The following is a 15,066-nucleotide window of genomic DNA, read 5'->3' as shown; positions in this document are numbered from 1 at the left end:
AAGAGGAAGAAAGATGGAATCAAGCATGAAAAAAGTAAAACCAGTGGATTTTATTTTACTATTTTGAAATGCCTCCTCCTTACGTATTTGACTCTCTAAGCAAAGTTTGATAGCAGCCTTCTTGAATGGTAGAAGGTTTAAACTTTCATGTTTGAAGAATTCATTGCTTGGGCAGAAAATAAAACCTTGAGCTGGAAACTTAAAAGAATCAGAAAAGAAATAGGACAGATTGAGTTCAAAGCCATGCATGCAACATCAAATTGGCCTTTGCTAAGTCTCTGTGATAGTGCAATAGTGGGAGTAAGAATCTGCTATAAGTGCTAAAGAGGAAGAAAGATGGAATCAAGCATGAAAAAAGTAAAACCAGTGGATTTTATTTTACTATTTTGAAATGCCTCCTCCTTACGTATATGACTCTCTAAGCAACGTTTGATAGCAGCCTTCTTGAATGGTAGAAGATTTAAACTTTCATGTTTGAAGAATTCATTGCTTGGGCAGAAAATAAAACCTTGAGCTGGAAACTTAAAAGAATCAGAAAAGAAATAGGACAGATTGAGTTCAAAGCCATGCATGCAACATCAAAAATTGGCCTTTGCTAAGTCTCTGTGATAGTGCAATAGTGGGAGTAAGAATCTGCTATAAGTGCTAAAGAGGAAGAAAGATGGAATCAAGCATGAAAAAAGTAAAACCAGTGGATTTTATTTTACTATTTTGAAATGCCTCCTCCTTACGTATATGACTCTCTAAGCAAAGTTTGATAGCAGCCTTCTTGAATGGTAGAAGATTTAAACTTTCATGTTTGAAGAATTCATTGCTTGGGCAGAAAATAAAACCTTGAGCTGGAAACTTAAAAGAATCAGAAAAGAAATAGCACAGATTGAATTCAAAGCCATGCATGCATAGCTCAATCTCTTAACTGCATTGTTAATGTATCATCTTAACTACGCAGCCAACTTGCCTGCATGAACATGTAGAAACCAGACGATAGTACTACAGCAGCTTTCTTGAAAGAGAAAAGAATCAACTTTCATGCTTGAAGTATACACCATTTTGCCTAAAAATGAAAGCCAATCTTGTCAATGTGAAAGAAGTAGATTATACCGACGAGGATGGGATTCGAACCCATGCATGCAGAGCACAATGGATTAGCAGTCCATCGCCTTAACCACTCGGCCACCTCATCTACATGACTAAGTATAAATTAGGAGGTAAGATCTCATGAGGATTTTAAGCTGTCAGGGTGTTTTTGCTGAAGATTGTATAAAGGCTTTTGGCAGTGTGGCCTCATCTCATCTCCTAGAGTATCTATTGTCTAAAGTTAGATTAGGACAAACCTTATCAGAAATGAACCAGTGCAAAGGGTTTTAATAGCAACTTATCAATCATTCCTAATTGTTTCTACTTTTGGCACTGCAGTGGCATTCTTTCAATCTGTCTATTCTGTCTCATGACTGGGAAGCAAAACAAGTCCCAATTTCCAGCTGTGATAAAAAATGGATCATTTAATTATGGAACTTCAAATCCCGAGCCCTTGTTCTCGATACGGCTTCTGTCACATTCTGCAAATTTGTCATGGTCCTTTTCGAGAATGCTCTTCAAAAAATACTCGGTTTCTTAATTGCCATGACTGAGAGCGACATCTTATTCAATGCTTCTGCTGTGCGTGGAATGGAACTGAAGCTCAATGCTGTTTTGCTCATTTATCCACTTGAAATTATCGATTAGTGACTAAATCTTCCCTGGCTTTCCCATCTTCACCAGCTTGTGGTGCTGTGGCTTAGTTGGTTAAAGCGCCTGTCTAGTAAACAGAAAATCCTGAGTTCAAATCTCAGCAGTGCCTTCTTTTCATCTTCTCAGTATGTAGCTTTCTATCCTCATAGTGGGACAACATCAAATTGGCCTTTGTTAAGTCTCTGTGATAGTGCAATAGTGGTAGTAAGAATCTGCTATAAGTGCTAAAGAGGAAGAAAGATGGAATCAAGCATGAAAAAAGTAAAACCAGTGGGTTTTATTTTACTATTTTGAAATGCCTCCTCCTTACGGATCTGACTCTCTAAGCAAAGTTTGATAGCAGCCTTCTTGAATGGTAGAAGATTTAAACTTTCATGTTTGAAGAATTCATTGCTTGGGCAGAAAATAAAACCTTGAGCTGGAAACTTAAAAGAATCAGAAAAGAAATAGGACAGATTGAATTCAAAGCCATGCATGCAACATCAAATTGGCCTTTGCTAAGTCTCTGTGATAGTGCAATAGTGGGAGTAAGAATCTGCTATAAGTGCTAAAGAGGAAGAAAGATGGAATCAAGCATGAAAAAAGTAAAACCAGTGGATTTTATTTTACTATTTTGAAATGCCTCCTCCTTACGTATCTGACTCTCTAAGCAAAGTTTGATAGCAGCCTTCTTGAATGGTAGAAGATTTAAACTTTCATGTTTGAAGAATTCATTGCTTGGGCAGAAAATAAAACCTTGAGCTGGAAACTTAAAAGAATCAGAAAAGAAATAGGACAGATTGAATTCAAAGCCATGCATGCATAGCTCAATCTCTTAACTGCATTGTTAATGTATCATCTTAACTACGCAGCCAACTTGCCTGCATGAACATGTAGAAACCAGACGATAGGACTATAGCAGCTTTCTTGAAAGAGAAAATAATCAACTTTCATGCTTGAAGTATACACCATTTTGCCTAAAATTGAAAGCCAATTTTGTCAAAGGGAAAGAAGCAGATTATACCGACGAGGATGGAATTCGAACCCAAGCATGCAGAGCACAATGGATTAAAAGTCCATCGCATTAACCACTCGGCCACCTCGTCTACTTGACCAAGTTTAAATTAGGAGGTAAGATCTCATGAGGATTTTAAGCTGTCAGGGTGTTTTTGCTGAAGATTGTATAAAGGCTTTTGGCAGTGTGGCCTCATCTCATCTCCTAGAGTATCTATTGTCTAAAGTTAGATTAGGACAAACCTTATCAGAAATGAACCAGTGCAAAGGGTTTTAATAGCAACTTATCAATCGTTCCTAATTGTTTCTACTTTTGGCACTGTAGTGGCATTCTTTCAATCTGTCTATTCTGTCTCATGACTGGGAAGCAAAACAAGTCCCAATTTCCAGCTGTGATAAAAGATGGATCATTTAATTATGGAACTTCAAATACCAAGCCCTTGTTCTCGATACAGCTTCTGTCGCATTCTGCAAATTTGTCATGGTCCTTTTCGAGAATGCTCTTCAAAAAATACTCGGTTTCTTAATTGCCATGACTGAGAGCGACATCTTATTCAATGCTTCTGCTGTGCGTGGAATGGAACTGAAGCTCAATGTTGTTTTGCTCAATTAACCACTTGAAATTATCGATTAGTGACTAAATCTTCCCTGGCTTTCCCGTCCTCACCAGCTTGTGGTGCTGTGGCTTAGTTGGTTAAAGTGCCTGTCTAGTAAACAGGAGATCCTCAGTTCAAATCTCAGCAGTGCCTTCTTTTCATCTTCTCAGTATGAAGCTTTCTATCCTCATAGTGGGACAACATCAAATTGGCCTTTCCTAAGTCTCTGTGATAGTGCAATAGTGGGAGTAAGAATCTGCTATAAGTGCTAAAGAGGAAGAAAGATGGAATCAAGCATGAAAAAAGTAGAACCAATGGATTTTATTTTACTATTTTGAAATGCCTCCTCCTTACGTATCTGACTCTCTAAGCAAAGTTTGATAGCAGCCTTCTTGAATGGTAGAATATTTAAACTTTCATGTTTGAAGAATTCATTGCTTGGGCAGAAAATAAAACCTTGAGCTGGAAACTTAAAAGAATCAGAAAAGAAATAGGACAGATTGAATTCAAAGCCATGCATGCAACATCAAATTGGCCTTTGCTAAGTCTCTGTGATAGTGCAATAGTGGGAGTAAGAATCTGCAATAAGTGCTAAAGAGGAAGAAAGATGGAATCAAGCATGAAAAAAGTAAAACCAGTGGATTTTATTTTACTATTTTGAAATGCCTCCTCCTTACGTATCTGACTCTCTAAGCAAAGTTTGATAGCAGCCTTCTTGAATGGTAGAAGATTTAAACTTTCATGTTTGAAGAATTCATTGCTTGGGCAGAAAATAAAACCTTGAGCTGGAAACTTAAAAGAATCAGAAAAGAAATAGGACAGATTGAATTCAAATCCATGCATGCAACATCAAATTGGCCTTTGCTAAGTCTCTGTGATAGTGCAATAGTGGGAGTAAGAATCTGCTATAAGTGCTAAAGAGGAAGAAAGATGGAATCAAGCATGAAAAAAGTAAAACCAGTGGATTTTATATTACTATTTTGAAATGCCTCCTCCTTACGGATCTGACTCTCTAAGCAAAGTTTGATAGCAGCCTTCTTGAATGGTAGAAGATTTAAACTTTCATGTTTGAAGAATTCATTGCTTGGGCAGAAAATAAAACCTTGAGCTGGAAACTTAAAAGAATCAGAAAAGAAATAGGACAGATTGAATTCAAATCCATGCATGCAACATCAAATTGGCCTTTGCTAAGTCTCTGTGATAGTGCAATAGTGGGAGTAAGAATCTGCTATAAGTGCTAAAGAGGAAGAAAGATGGAATCAAGCATGAAAAAAGTAAAACCAGTGGATTTTATATTACTATTTTGAAATACCTCCTCCTTACGGATCTGACTCTCTAAGCAAAGTTTGATAGCAGCCTTCTTGAATGGTAGAAGATTTAAACTTTCATGTTTGAAGAATTCATTGCTTGGGCAGAAAATAAAACTTTGAGCTGGAAACTTAAAAGAATCAGAAAAGAAATAGGACAGATTGAATTCAAAGCCATGCATGCAACATCAAATTGGCCTTTGCTAAGTCTCTGTGATAGTGCAATAGTGGGAGTAAGAATCTGCTATAAGTGCTAAAGAGGAAGAAAGATGGAATCAAGCATGAAAAAAGTAGAACCAGTGGATTTTATTTTACTATTTTGAAATGCCTCCTCCTTACGTATCTGACTCTCTAAGCAAAGTTTGATAGCAGCCTTCTTGAATGGTAGAAGATTTAAACTTTCATGTTTGAATAATTCATTGCTTGGGCAGAAAATAAAACCTTGAGCTGGAAACTTAAAAGAATCAGAAAAGAAATAGGACAGATTGAATTCAAAGCCATGCATGCAACATCAAATTGGCCTTTGCTAAGTCTCTGTGATAGTGCACTAGTGGGAGTAAGAATCTGCTATAAGTGCTAAAGAGGAAGAAAGATGGAATCAAGCATGAAAAAAGTAAAACCAGTGGGTTTTATTTTACTATTTTGAAATGCCTCCTCCTTACGGATCTGACTCTCTAAGCAAAGTTTGATAGCAGCCTTCTTGAATGGTAGAAGATTTAAACTTTCATGTTTGAAGAATTCATTGCTTGGGCAGAAAATAAAACCTTGAGCTGGAAACTTAAAAGAATCAGAAAAGAAATAGGACAGATTGAATTCAAAGCCATGCATGCAACATCAAATTGGCCTTTGCTAAGTCTCTGTGATAGTGCAATAGTGGGAGTAAGAATCTGCTATAAGTGCTAAAGAGGAAGAAAGATGGAATCAAGCATGAAAAAAGTAAAACCAGTGGATTTTATTTTACTATTTTGAAATGCCTCCTCCTTACGTATCTGACTCTCTAAGCAAAGTTTGATAGCAGCCTTCTTGAATGGTAGAAGATTTAAACTTTCATGTTTGAAGAATTCATTGCTTGGGCAGAAAATAAAACCTTGAGCTGGAAACTTAAAAGAATCAGAAAAGAAATAGGACAGATTGAATTCAAAGCCATGCATGCATAGCTCAATCTCTTAACTGCATTGTTAATGTATCATCTTAACTACGCAGCCAACTTGCCTGCATGAACATGTAGAAACCAGACGATAGGACTATAGCAGCTTTCTTGAAAGAGAAAATAATCAACTTTCATGCTTGAAGTATACACCATTTTGCCTAAAATTGAAAGCCAATTTTGTCAAAGGGAAAGAAGCAGATTATACCGACGAGGATGGAATTCGAACCCAAGCATGCAGAGCACAATGGATTAAAAGTCCATCGCATTAACCACTCGGCCACCTCGTCTACTTGACCAAGTTTAAATTAGGAGGTAAGATCTCATGAGGATTTTAAGCTGTCAGGGTGTTTTTGCTGAAGATTGTATAAAGGCTTTTGGCAGTGTGGCCTCATCTCATCTCCTAGAGTATCTATTGTCTAAAGTTAGATTAGGACAAACCTTATCAGAAATGAACCAGTGCAAAGGGTTTTAATAGCAACTTATCAATCGTTCCTAATTGTTTCTACTTTTGGCACTGTAGTGGCATTCTTTCAATCTGTCTATTCTGTCTCATGACTGGGAAGCAAAACAAGTCCCAATTTCCAGCTGTGATAAAAGATGGATCATTTAATTATGGAACTTCAAATACCAAGCCCTTGTTCTCGATACAGCTTCTGTCGCATTCTGCAAATTTGTCATGGTCCTTTTCGAGAATGCTCTTCAAAAAATACTCGGTTTCTTAATTGCCATGACTGAGAGCGACATCTTATTCAATGCTTCTGCTGTGCGTGGAATGGAACTGAAGCTCAATGTTGTTTTGCTCAATTAACCACTTGAAATTATCGATTAGTGACTAAATCTTCCCTGGCTTTCCCGTCCTCACCAGCTTGTGGTGCTGTGGCTTAGTTGGTTAAAGTGCCTGTCTAGTAAACAGGAGATCCTGAGTTCAAATCTCAGCAGTGCCTTCTTTTCATCTTCTCAGTATGAAGCTTTCTATCCTCATAGTGGGACAACATCAAATTGGCCTTTCCTAAGTCTCTGTGATAGTGCAATAGTGGGAGTAAGAATCTGCTATAAGTGCTAAAGAGGAAGAAAGATGGAATCAAGCATGAAAAAAGTAGAACCAATGGATTTTATTTTACTATTTTGAAATGCCTCCTCCTTACGTATCTGACTCTCTAAGCAAAGTTTGATAGCAGCCTTCTTGAATGGTAGAATATTTAAACTTTCATGTTTGAAGAATTCATTGCTTGGGCAGAAAATAAAACCTTGAGCTGGAAACTTAAAAGAATCAGAAAAGAAATAGGACAGATTGAATTCAAAGCCATGCATGCAACATCAAATTGGCCTTTGCTAAGTCTCTGTGATAGTGCAATAGTGGGAGTAAGAATCTGCAATAAGTGCTAAAGAGGAAGAAAGATGGAATCAAGCATGAAAAAAGTAAAACCAGTGGATTTTATTTTACTATTTTGAAATGCCTCCTCCTTACGTATCTGACTCTCTAAGCAAAGTTTGATAGCAGCCTTCTTGAATGGTAGAAGATTTAAACTTTCATGTTTGAAGAATTCATTGCTTGGGCAGAAAATAAAACCTTGAGCTGGAAACTTAAAAGAATCAGAAAAGAAATAGGACAGATTGAATTCAAATCCATGCATGCAACATCAAATTGGCCTTTGCTAAGTCTCTGTGATAGTGCAATAGTGGGAGTAAGAATCTGCTATAAGTGCTAAAGAGGAAGAAAGATGGAATCAAGCATGAAAAAAGTAAAACCAGTGGATTTTATATTACTATTTTGAAATGCCTCCTCCTTACGGATCTGACTCTCTAAGCAAAGTTTGATAGCAGCCTTCTTGAATGGTAGAAGATTTAAACTTTCATGTTTGAAGAATTCATTGCTTGGGCAGAAAATAAAACCTTGAGCTGGAAACTTAAAAGAATCAGAAAAGAAATAGGACAGATTGAATTCAAAGCCATGCATGCATAGCTCAATCTCTTCACTGCATTGTTAATGTATCATCTTAACTACGCAGCCAACTTGCCTGCATGAACATGTAGAAACCAGACGATAGGACTATAGCAGCTTTCTTGAAAGAGAAAATAATCAACTTTCATGCTTGAAGTATACACCATTTTGCCTAAAAATGAAAGCCAATCTTGTCAAAGGGAAAGAAGCAGATTATACCGACGAGGATGGGATTCGAACCCATGCATGCAGAGCACAATGGATTAGCAGTCCATCGCATTAACCACTCGGCCACCTCGTCTACATGACCAAGTTTAAATTAGGAGGTAAGATCTCATGAGGATTTTAAGCTGTCAGGGTGTTTTTGCTGAAGATTGTATAAAGGCTTTTGGCAGTGTGGCCTCATCTCATCTCCTAGAGTATCTATTGTCTAAAGTTAGATTAGGACAAACCTTATCAGAAATGAACCAGTGCAAAGGGTTTTAATAGCAACTTATCAATCATTCCTAATTGTTTCTACTTTTGGCACTGCAGTGGCATTCTTTCAATCTGTCTATTCTGTCTCATGACTGGGAAGCAAAACAAGTCCCAATTTCCAGCTGTGATAAAAGATGGATCATTTAATTATGGAACTTCAAATACCAAGCCCTTGTTCTCGATACAGCTTCTGTCGCATTCTGCAAATTTGTCATGGTCCTTTTCGAGAATGCTCTTCAAAAAATACTCGGTTTCTTAATTGCCATGACTGAGAGCGACATCTTATTCAATGCTTCTGCTGTGCGTGGAATGGAACTGAAGCTCAATGTTGTTTTGCTCAATTAACCACATGAAATTATCGATTAGTGACTAAATCTTCCCTGGCCTTCCCGTCCTCACCAGCTTGTGGTGCTGTGGCTTAGTTGGTTAAAGTGCCTGTCTAGTAAACAGGAGATCCTGAGTTCAAATCTCAGCAGTGCCTTCTTTTCATCTTCTCAGTATGAAGCTTTCTATCCTCATAGTGAGACAACATCAAATTGGCCTTTGTTAAGTCTCTGTGATAGTGCAATAGTGGGAGTAAGAATCTGCTATAAGTGCTAAAGAGGAAGAAAGATGGAATCAAGCATGAAAAAAGTAAAACCAGTGGGTTTTATTTTACTATTTTGAAATGCCTCCTCCTTACGGATCTGACTCTCTAAGCAAAGTTTGATAGCAGCCTTCTTGAATGGTAGAAGATTTAAACTTTCATGTTTGAAGAATTCATTGCTTGGGCAGAAAATAAAACCTTGAGCTGGAAACTTAAAAGAATCAGAAAAGAAATAGGACAGATTGAATTCAAAGCCATGCATGCAACATCAAATTGGCCTTTGCTAAGTCTCTGTGATAGTGCAATAGTGGGAGTAAGAATCTGCTATAAGTGCTAAAGAGGAAGAAAGATGGAATCAAGCATGAAAAAAGTAAAACCAGTGGATTTTATTTTACTATTTTGAAATGCCTCCTCCTTACGTATCTGACTCTCTAAGCAAAGTTTGATAGCAGCCTTCTTGAATGGTAGAAGATTTAAACTTTCATGTTTGAAGAATTCATTGCTTGGGCAGAAAATAAAACCTTGAGCTGGAAACTTAAAAGAATCAGAAAAGAAATAGGACAGATTGAATTCAAAGCCATGCATGCATAGCTCAATCTCTTAACTGCATTGTTAATGTAACATCTTAACTACGCAGCCAACTTGCCTGCATGAACATGTAGAAACCAGACGATAGGACTATAGCAGCTTTCTTGAAAGAGAAAATAATCAACTTTCATGCTTGAAGTATACACCATTTTGCCTAAAAATGAAAGCCAATTTTGTCAAAGGGAAAGAAGCAGATTATACCGACGAGGATGGGATTCAAACCCATGCATGCAGAGCACAATGGATTAAAAGTCCATCGCATTAACCACTCGGCCACCTCGTCTACTTGACCAAGTTTAAATTAGGAGGTAAGATCTCATGATGATTTTAAGCTGTCAGGGTGTTTTTGCTGAAGATTGTATAAAGGCTTTTGGCAGTGTGGCCTCATCTCATCTCCTAGAGTATCTATTGTCTAAAGTTAGATTAGGACAAACCTTATCAGAAATGAACCAGTGCAAAGGGTTTTAATAGCAACTTATCAATCATTCCTAATTGTTTCTACTTTTGGCACTGTAGTGGCATTCTTTCAATCTGTCTATTCTGTCTCATGACTGGGAAGCAAAACAAGTCCCAATTTCCAGCTGTGATAAAAGATGGATCATTTAATTATGGAACTTCAAATACCAAGCCCTTGTTCTCGATACAGCTTCTGTCGCATTCTGCAAATTTGTCATGGTCCTTTTCGAGAATGCTCTTCAAAAAATACTCGGTTTCTTAATTGCCATGACTGAGAGCGACATCTTATTCAATGCTTCTGCTGTGCGTGGAATGGAACTGAAGCTCAATGTTGTTTTGCTCAATTAACCACTTGAAATTATCGATTAGTGACTAAATCTTCCCTGGCTTTCCCGTCCTCACCAGCTTGTGGTGCTGTGGCTTAGTTGGTTAAAGTGCCTGTCTAGTAAACAGGAGATACTGAGTTCAAATCTCAGCAGTGCCTTCTTTTCATTTTCTCAGTATGAAGCTTTCTATCCTCATAGTGGGACAACATCAAATTGGCCTTTGCTAAGTCTCTGTGATAGTGCAATAGTGGGAGTAAGAATCTGCTATAAGTGCTAAAGAGGAAGAAAGAGGGAATCAAGCATGAAAAAAGTAAAACCAGTGGGTTTTATTTTACTATTTTGAAATGCCTCCTCCTTACGGATCTGACTCTCTAAGCAAAGTTTGATAGCAGCCTTCTTGAATGGTAGAAGATTTAAACTTTCATGTTTGAAGAATTCATTGCTTGGGCAGAAAATAAAACCTTGAGGTGGAAACTTAAAAGAATCAGAAAAGAAATAGGACAGATTGAATTCAAAGCCATGCATGCAACATCAAATTGGCCTTTGCTAAGTCTCTGTGATAGTGCAATAGTGGGAGTAAGAATCTGCTATAAGTGCTAAAGAGGAAGAAAGATGGAATCAAGCATGAAAAAAGTAAAACCAGTGGATTTTATTTTACTATTTTGAAATGCCTCCTCCTTACGTATCTGACTCTCTAAGCAAAGTTTGATAGCAGCCTTCTTGAATGGTAGAAGATTTAAACTTTCATGTTTGAAGAATTCATTGCTTGGGCAGAAAATAAAACCTTGAGCTGGAAACTTAAAAGAATCAGAAAAGAAATAGGACAGATTGAATTCAAAGCCATGCATGCATAGCTCAATCTCTTAACTGCATTGTTAATGTATCATCTTAACTACGCAGCCAACTTGCCTGCATGAACATGTAGAAACCAGACGATAGGACTATAGCAGCTTTCTTGAAAGAGAAAATAATCAACTTTCATGCTTGAAGTATACACCATTTTGCCTAAAAATGAAAGCCAATTTTGTCAATGGGAAAGAAGCAGATTATACCGACGAGGATGGGATTCAAACCCATGCATGCAGAGCACAATGGATTAAAAGTCTATCGCATTAACCACTCGGCCACCTCGTCTACTTGACCAAGTTTAAATTAAGAGATAAGATCTCATGAGGATTTTAAGCTGTCAGGGTGTTTTTGCTGAAGATTGTATAAAGGCTTTTGGCAGTGTGGCCTCATCTCATCTCCTAGAGTATCTATTGTCTAAAGTTAGATTAGGACAAACCTTATCAGAAATGAAGAAGTGCAAAGGGTTTTAATAGCAACTTATCAATCATTCCTAATTGTTTCTACTTTTGGCACTGTAGTGGCATTCTTTCAATCTGTCTATTCTGTCTCATGACTGGGAAGCAAAACAAGTCCCAATTTCCAGCTGTGATAAAAGATGGATCATTTAATTATGGAACTTCAAATACCAAGCCCTTGTTCTCGATACAGCTTCTGTCGCATTCTGCAAATTTGTCATGGTCCTTTTCGAGAATGCTCTTCAAAAAATACTCGGTTTCTTAATTGCCATGACTGAGAGCGACATCTTATTCAATGCTTCTGCTGTGCGTGGAATGGAACTGAAGCTCAATGTTGTTTTGCTCAATTAACCACTTGAAATTATCGATTAGTGACTAAATCTTCCCTGGCTTTCCCGTCCTCACCAGCTTGTGGTGCTGTGGCTTAGTTGGTTAAAGTGCCTGCCTAGTAAACAGGAGATACTGAGTTCAAATCTCAGCAGTGCCTTCTTTTCATCTTCTCAGTATGAAGCTTTCTATCCTCATAGTGGGACAACATCAAATTGGCCTTTGCTAAGTCTCTGTGATAGTGCAATAGTGGGAGTAAGAATCTGCTATAAGTGCTAAAGAGGAAGAAAGATGGAATCAAGCATGAAAAAAGTAGAACCAATGGATTTTATTTTACTATTTTGAAATGCCTCCTCCTTACGTATCTGACTCTCTAAGCAAAGTTTGATAGCAGCCTTCTTGAATGGTAGAAGATTTAAACTTTCATGTTTGAATAATTCATTGCTTGGGCAGAAAATAAAACCTTGAGCTGGAAACTTAAAAGAATCAGAAAAGAAATAGTACAGATTGAATTCAAAGCCATGCATGCAACATCAAATTGGCCTTTGCTAAGTCTCTGTGATAGTGCAATAGTGGGAGTAAGAATCTGCTATAAGTGCTAAAGAGGAAGAAAGATGGAATCAAGCATGAAAAAAGTAAAACCAGTGGATTTTATATTACTATTTTGAAATGCCTCCTCCTTACGGATCTGACTCTCTAAGCAAAGTTTGATAGCAGCCTTCTTGAATGGTAGAAGATTTATACTTTCATGTTTGAAGAATTCATTGCTTGGGCAGAAAATAAAACCTTGAGCTGGAAACTTAAAAGAATCAGAAAAGAAATAGGACAGATTGAATTCAAAGCCATGCATGCAAAATCAAATTGGCCTTTGCTAAGTCTCTGTGATAGTGCAATAGTGGGAGTAAGAATCTGCTATAAGTGCTAAAGAGGAAGAAAGATGGAATCAAGCATGAAAAAAGTAAAACCAGTGGATTTTATTTTACTATTTTCAAATGCCTCCTCCTTACGTATCTGACTCTCTAAGCAAAGTTTGATAGCAGCCTTCTTGAATGGTAGAAGATTTAAACTTTCATGTTTGAAGAATTCATTGCTTGGGCAGAAAATGAAACCTTGAGCTGGAAACTTAAAAGAATCAGAAAAGAAATAGGACAGATTGAATTCAAAGCCATGCATGCAACATCAAATTGGCCTTTGCTAAGTCTCTGTGATAGTGCAATAGTGGGAGTAAAAATCTGCTATAAGTGCTAAAGAGGAAGAAAGATGGAATCAAGCATGAAAAAAGTAAAACCAGTGGATTTTATTTTACTATTTTGAAATGCCTCCTCCTTACGTATCTGACTCTCTAAGCAAAGTTTGATAGCAGCCTTCTTGAATGGTAGAAGATTTAAACTTTCATGTTTGAAGAATTCATTGCTTGGGCAGAAAATAAAACCTTGAGCTGGAAACTTAAAAGAATCAGAAAAGAAATAGGACAGATTGAATTCAAATCCATGCATGCATAGCTCAATCTCTTAACTGCATTGTTCATGCATCATCTTAACTACACAGTCAACTTGCCTGCATGAACATGTAGAAACCAGACGATAGCACTATTGCAGCTTTCTTGAAAGAGAAAAGAATCAATTTTCATGCTTGAAGTATACACCATTTTGCCTAAAAATGAAAGCCTTTCTTGTCAAAGGGAAAGAAACAGATTATACCGACGAGGAGGGGATTCGAACCCATGCATGCAGAGCACAATGGATTAGTTGTCTGTTGCCTCAACCACTCGGCCATCTCATCTACATGACTAAGTTTAAATTAGGAGGTAAGATCTCATGAGGATTTTAAGCTGTCAGGGTGTTTTTGCTGAAGATTGTATAAAGGCTTTTGGCAGTGTGGCCTCATCTCATCTCCTAGAGTATCTATTGTCTAAAGTTAGATTAGGACAAACCTTATCAGAAATGAACCAGTGCAAAGGGTTTTAATAGCAACTTATCAATCATTCCTAATTGTTTCTACTTTTGGCACTGCAGTGGCATTCTTTCAATCTGTCTATTCTGTCTCATGACTGGGAAGCAAAACAAGTCCCAATTTCCAGCTGTGATAAAAAATGGATCATTTAATTATGGAACTTCAAATCCCAAGCCCTTGTTCTCGATACGGCTTCTGTCACATTCTGCAAATTTGTCATGGTCCTTTTCGAGAATGCTCTTCAAAAAATACTCGGTTTCTTAATTGCCATGACTGAGAGCGACATCTTATTCAATGCTTCTGCTGTGCGTGGAATGGAACTGAAGCTCAATGCTGTTTTGCTCAATTAACCACTTGAAATTATCGATTAGTGACTAAATCTTCCCTGGCTTTCCCATCCTCACCAGCTTGTGGTGCTGTGGCTTAGTTGGTTAAAGTGCCTGTCTAGTAAACAGGAGATCCTGAGTTCAAATCTCAGCAATGCCTTCTTTTCATCTTCTCAGTATGAAGCTTTCTATCCTCTTAGTGGGACAACATCAAATTGGCCTTTGCTAAGTCTCTGTGATAGTGCAATAGTGGGAGTAAGAATCTGCTATAAGTGCTAAAGAGGAAGAAAGATGGAATCAAGCATGAAAAAAGTAGAACCAGTGGATTTTATTTTACTATTTTGAAATGCCTCCTCCTTACGTATCTGACTCTCTAAGCAAAGTTTGATAGCAGTCTTCTTGAACGGTAGAAGATTTAAACTTTCATGTTTGAATAATTCATTGCTTGGGCAGAAAATAAAACCTTGAGCTGGAAACTTAAAAGAATCAGAAAAGAAATAGGACAGATTGAATTCAAAGCCATGCATGCAACATCAAATTGGCCTTTGCTAAGTCTCTGTGATAGTGCAATAGTGGGAGTAAGAATCTGCTATAAGTGCTAAAGAGGAAGAAAGATGGAATCAAGCATGAAAAAAGTAAAACCAGTGGATTTTATTTTACTATTTTGAAATGCCTCCTCCTTACGTATCTGACTCTCTAAGCAAAGTTTGATAGCAGTCTTCTTGAATGGTAGAAGATTTAAACTTTCATGTTTGAAGAATTCATTGCTTGGGCAGAAAATAAAACCTTGAGCTGGAAACTTAAAAGAATCAGAAAAGAAATAGGACAGATTGAATTCAAAGCCATGCAAGCATAGCTCAATCTCTTAACTGCATTGTTAATGTATCATCTTAACTACGCAGCCAACTTGCCTGCATGAACATGTAGAAACCAGACGATAGGACTATAGCAGCTTTCTTGAAAGAGAAAAGAATCAACTTTCATGCTTGAAGTATACACCATTT

General features: G+C 37.4%; 10 non-coding genes across 10 annotated transcripts; 7 read left to right on the top strand and 3 right to left on the bottom strand.

The window, feature by feature from the left end:
- Positions 1 to 1,101: 1,101 nt before the first annotated feature.
- Positions 1,102 to 1,183, bottom strand: TRNAS-GCU (transfer RNA serine (anticodon GCU)). The gene has a single exon. It is a non-coding gene; the product is annotated as a tRNA-Ser (tRNA).
- Positions 1,184 to 1,766: 583 nt separating this feature from the next.
- Positions 1,767 to 1,840, top strand: TRNAT-AGU (transfer RNA threonine (anticodon AGU)). Its single transcript has one exon. It is a non-coding gene; the product is annotated as a tRNA-Thr (tRNA).
- Positions 1,841 to 3,399: 1,559 nt separating this feature from the next.
- On the top strand, positions 3,400 to 3,473 carry TRNAT-AGU (transfer RNA threonine (anticodon AGU)). Its single transcript has one exon. It is a non-coding gene; the product is annotated as a tRNA-Thr (tRNA).
- Positions 3,474 to 6,647: 3,174 nt separating this feature from the next.
- Positions 6,648 to 6,721, top strand: TRNAT-AGU (transfer RNA threonine (anticodon AGU)). The gene has a single exon. It is a non-coding gene; the product is annotated as a tRNA-Thr (tRNA).
- A 1,217-nt stretch (positions 6,722 to 7,938) lies between these two features.
- TRNAS-GCU (transfer RNA serine (anticodon GCU)) lies at positions 7,939 to 8,020 on the bottom strand. The gene has a single exon. It is a non-coding gene; the product is annotated as a tRNA-Ser (tRNA).
- Positions 8,021 to 8,603: 583 nt separating this feature from the next.
- TRNAT-AGU (transfer RNA threonine (anticodon AGU)) lies at positions 8,604 to 8,677 on the top strand. Its single transcript has one exon. It is a non-coding gene; the product is annotated as a tRNA-Thr (tRNA).
- Positions 8,678 to 9,571: 894 nt separating this feature from the next.
- Positions 9,572 to 9,653, bottom strand: TRNAK-UUU (transfer RNA lysine (anticodon UUU)). Its single transcript has one exon. It is a non-coding gene; the product is annotated as a tRNA-Lys (tRNA).
- A 583-nt stretch (positions 9,654 to 10,236) lies between these two features.
- Positions 10,237 to 10,310, top strand: TRNAT-AGU (transfer RNA threonine (anticodon AGU)). Its single transcript has one exon. It is a non-coding gene; the product is annotated as a tRNA-Thr (tRNA).
- A 1,559-nt stretch (positions 10,311 to 11,869) lies between these two features.
- TRNAT-AGU (transfer RNA threonine (anticodon AGU)) lies at positions 11,870 to 11,943 on the top strand. The gene has a single exon. It is a non-coding gene; the product is annotated as a tRNA-Thr (tRNA).
- A 2,205-nt stretch (positions 11,944 to 14,148) lies between these two features.
- On the top strand, positions 14,149 to 14,222 carry TRNAT-AGU (transfer RNA threonine (anticodon AGU)). Its single transcript has one exon. It is a non-coding gene; the product is annotated as a tRNA-Thr (tRNA).
- The last annotated feature ends 844 nt before the right edge of the window (positions 14,223 to 15,066 follow it).

The sequence above is a fragment of the Phyllobates terribilis genome, unplaced genomic scaffold (genome assembly GCF_046119375.1).
Source record: "Phyllobates terribilis strain yellow unplaced genomic scaffold, ASM4611937v1 Scaffold_4079__1_contigs__length_65444, whole genome shotgun sequence".
Taxonomy (NCBI): Eukaryota; Metazoa; Chordata; class Amphibia; order Anura; family Dendrobatidae; genus Phyllobates; species Phyllobates terribilis.
The sequence above is the reverse complement of the archived record's forward strand: the minus strand, read 5'-3'. Positions and strand labels throughout refer to the sequence as shown.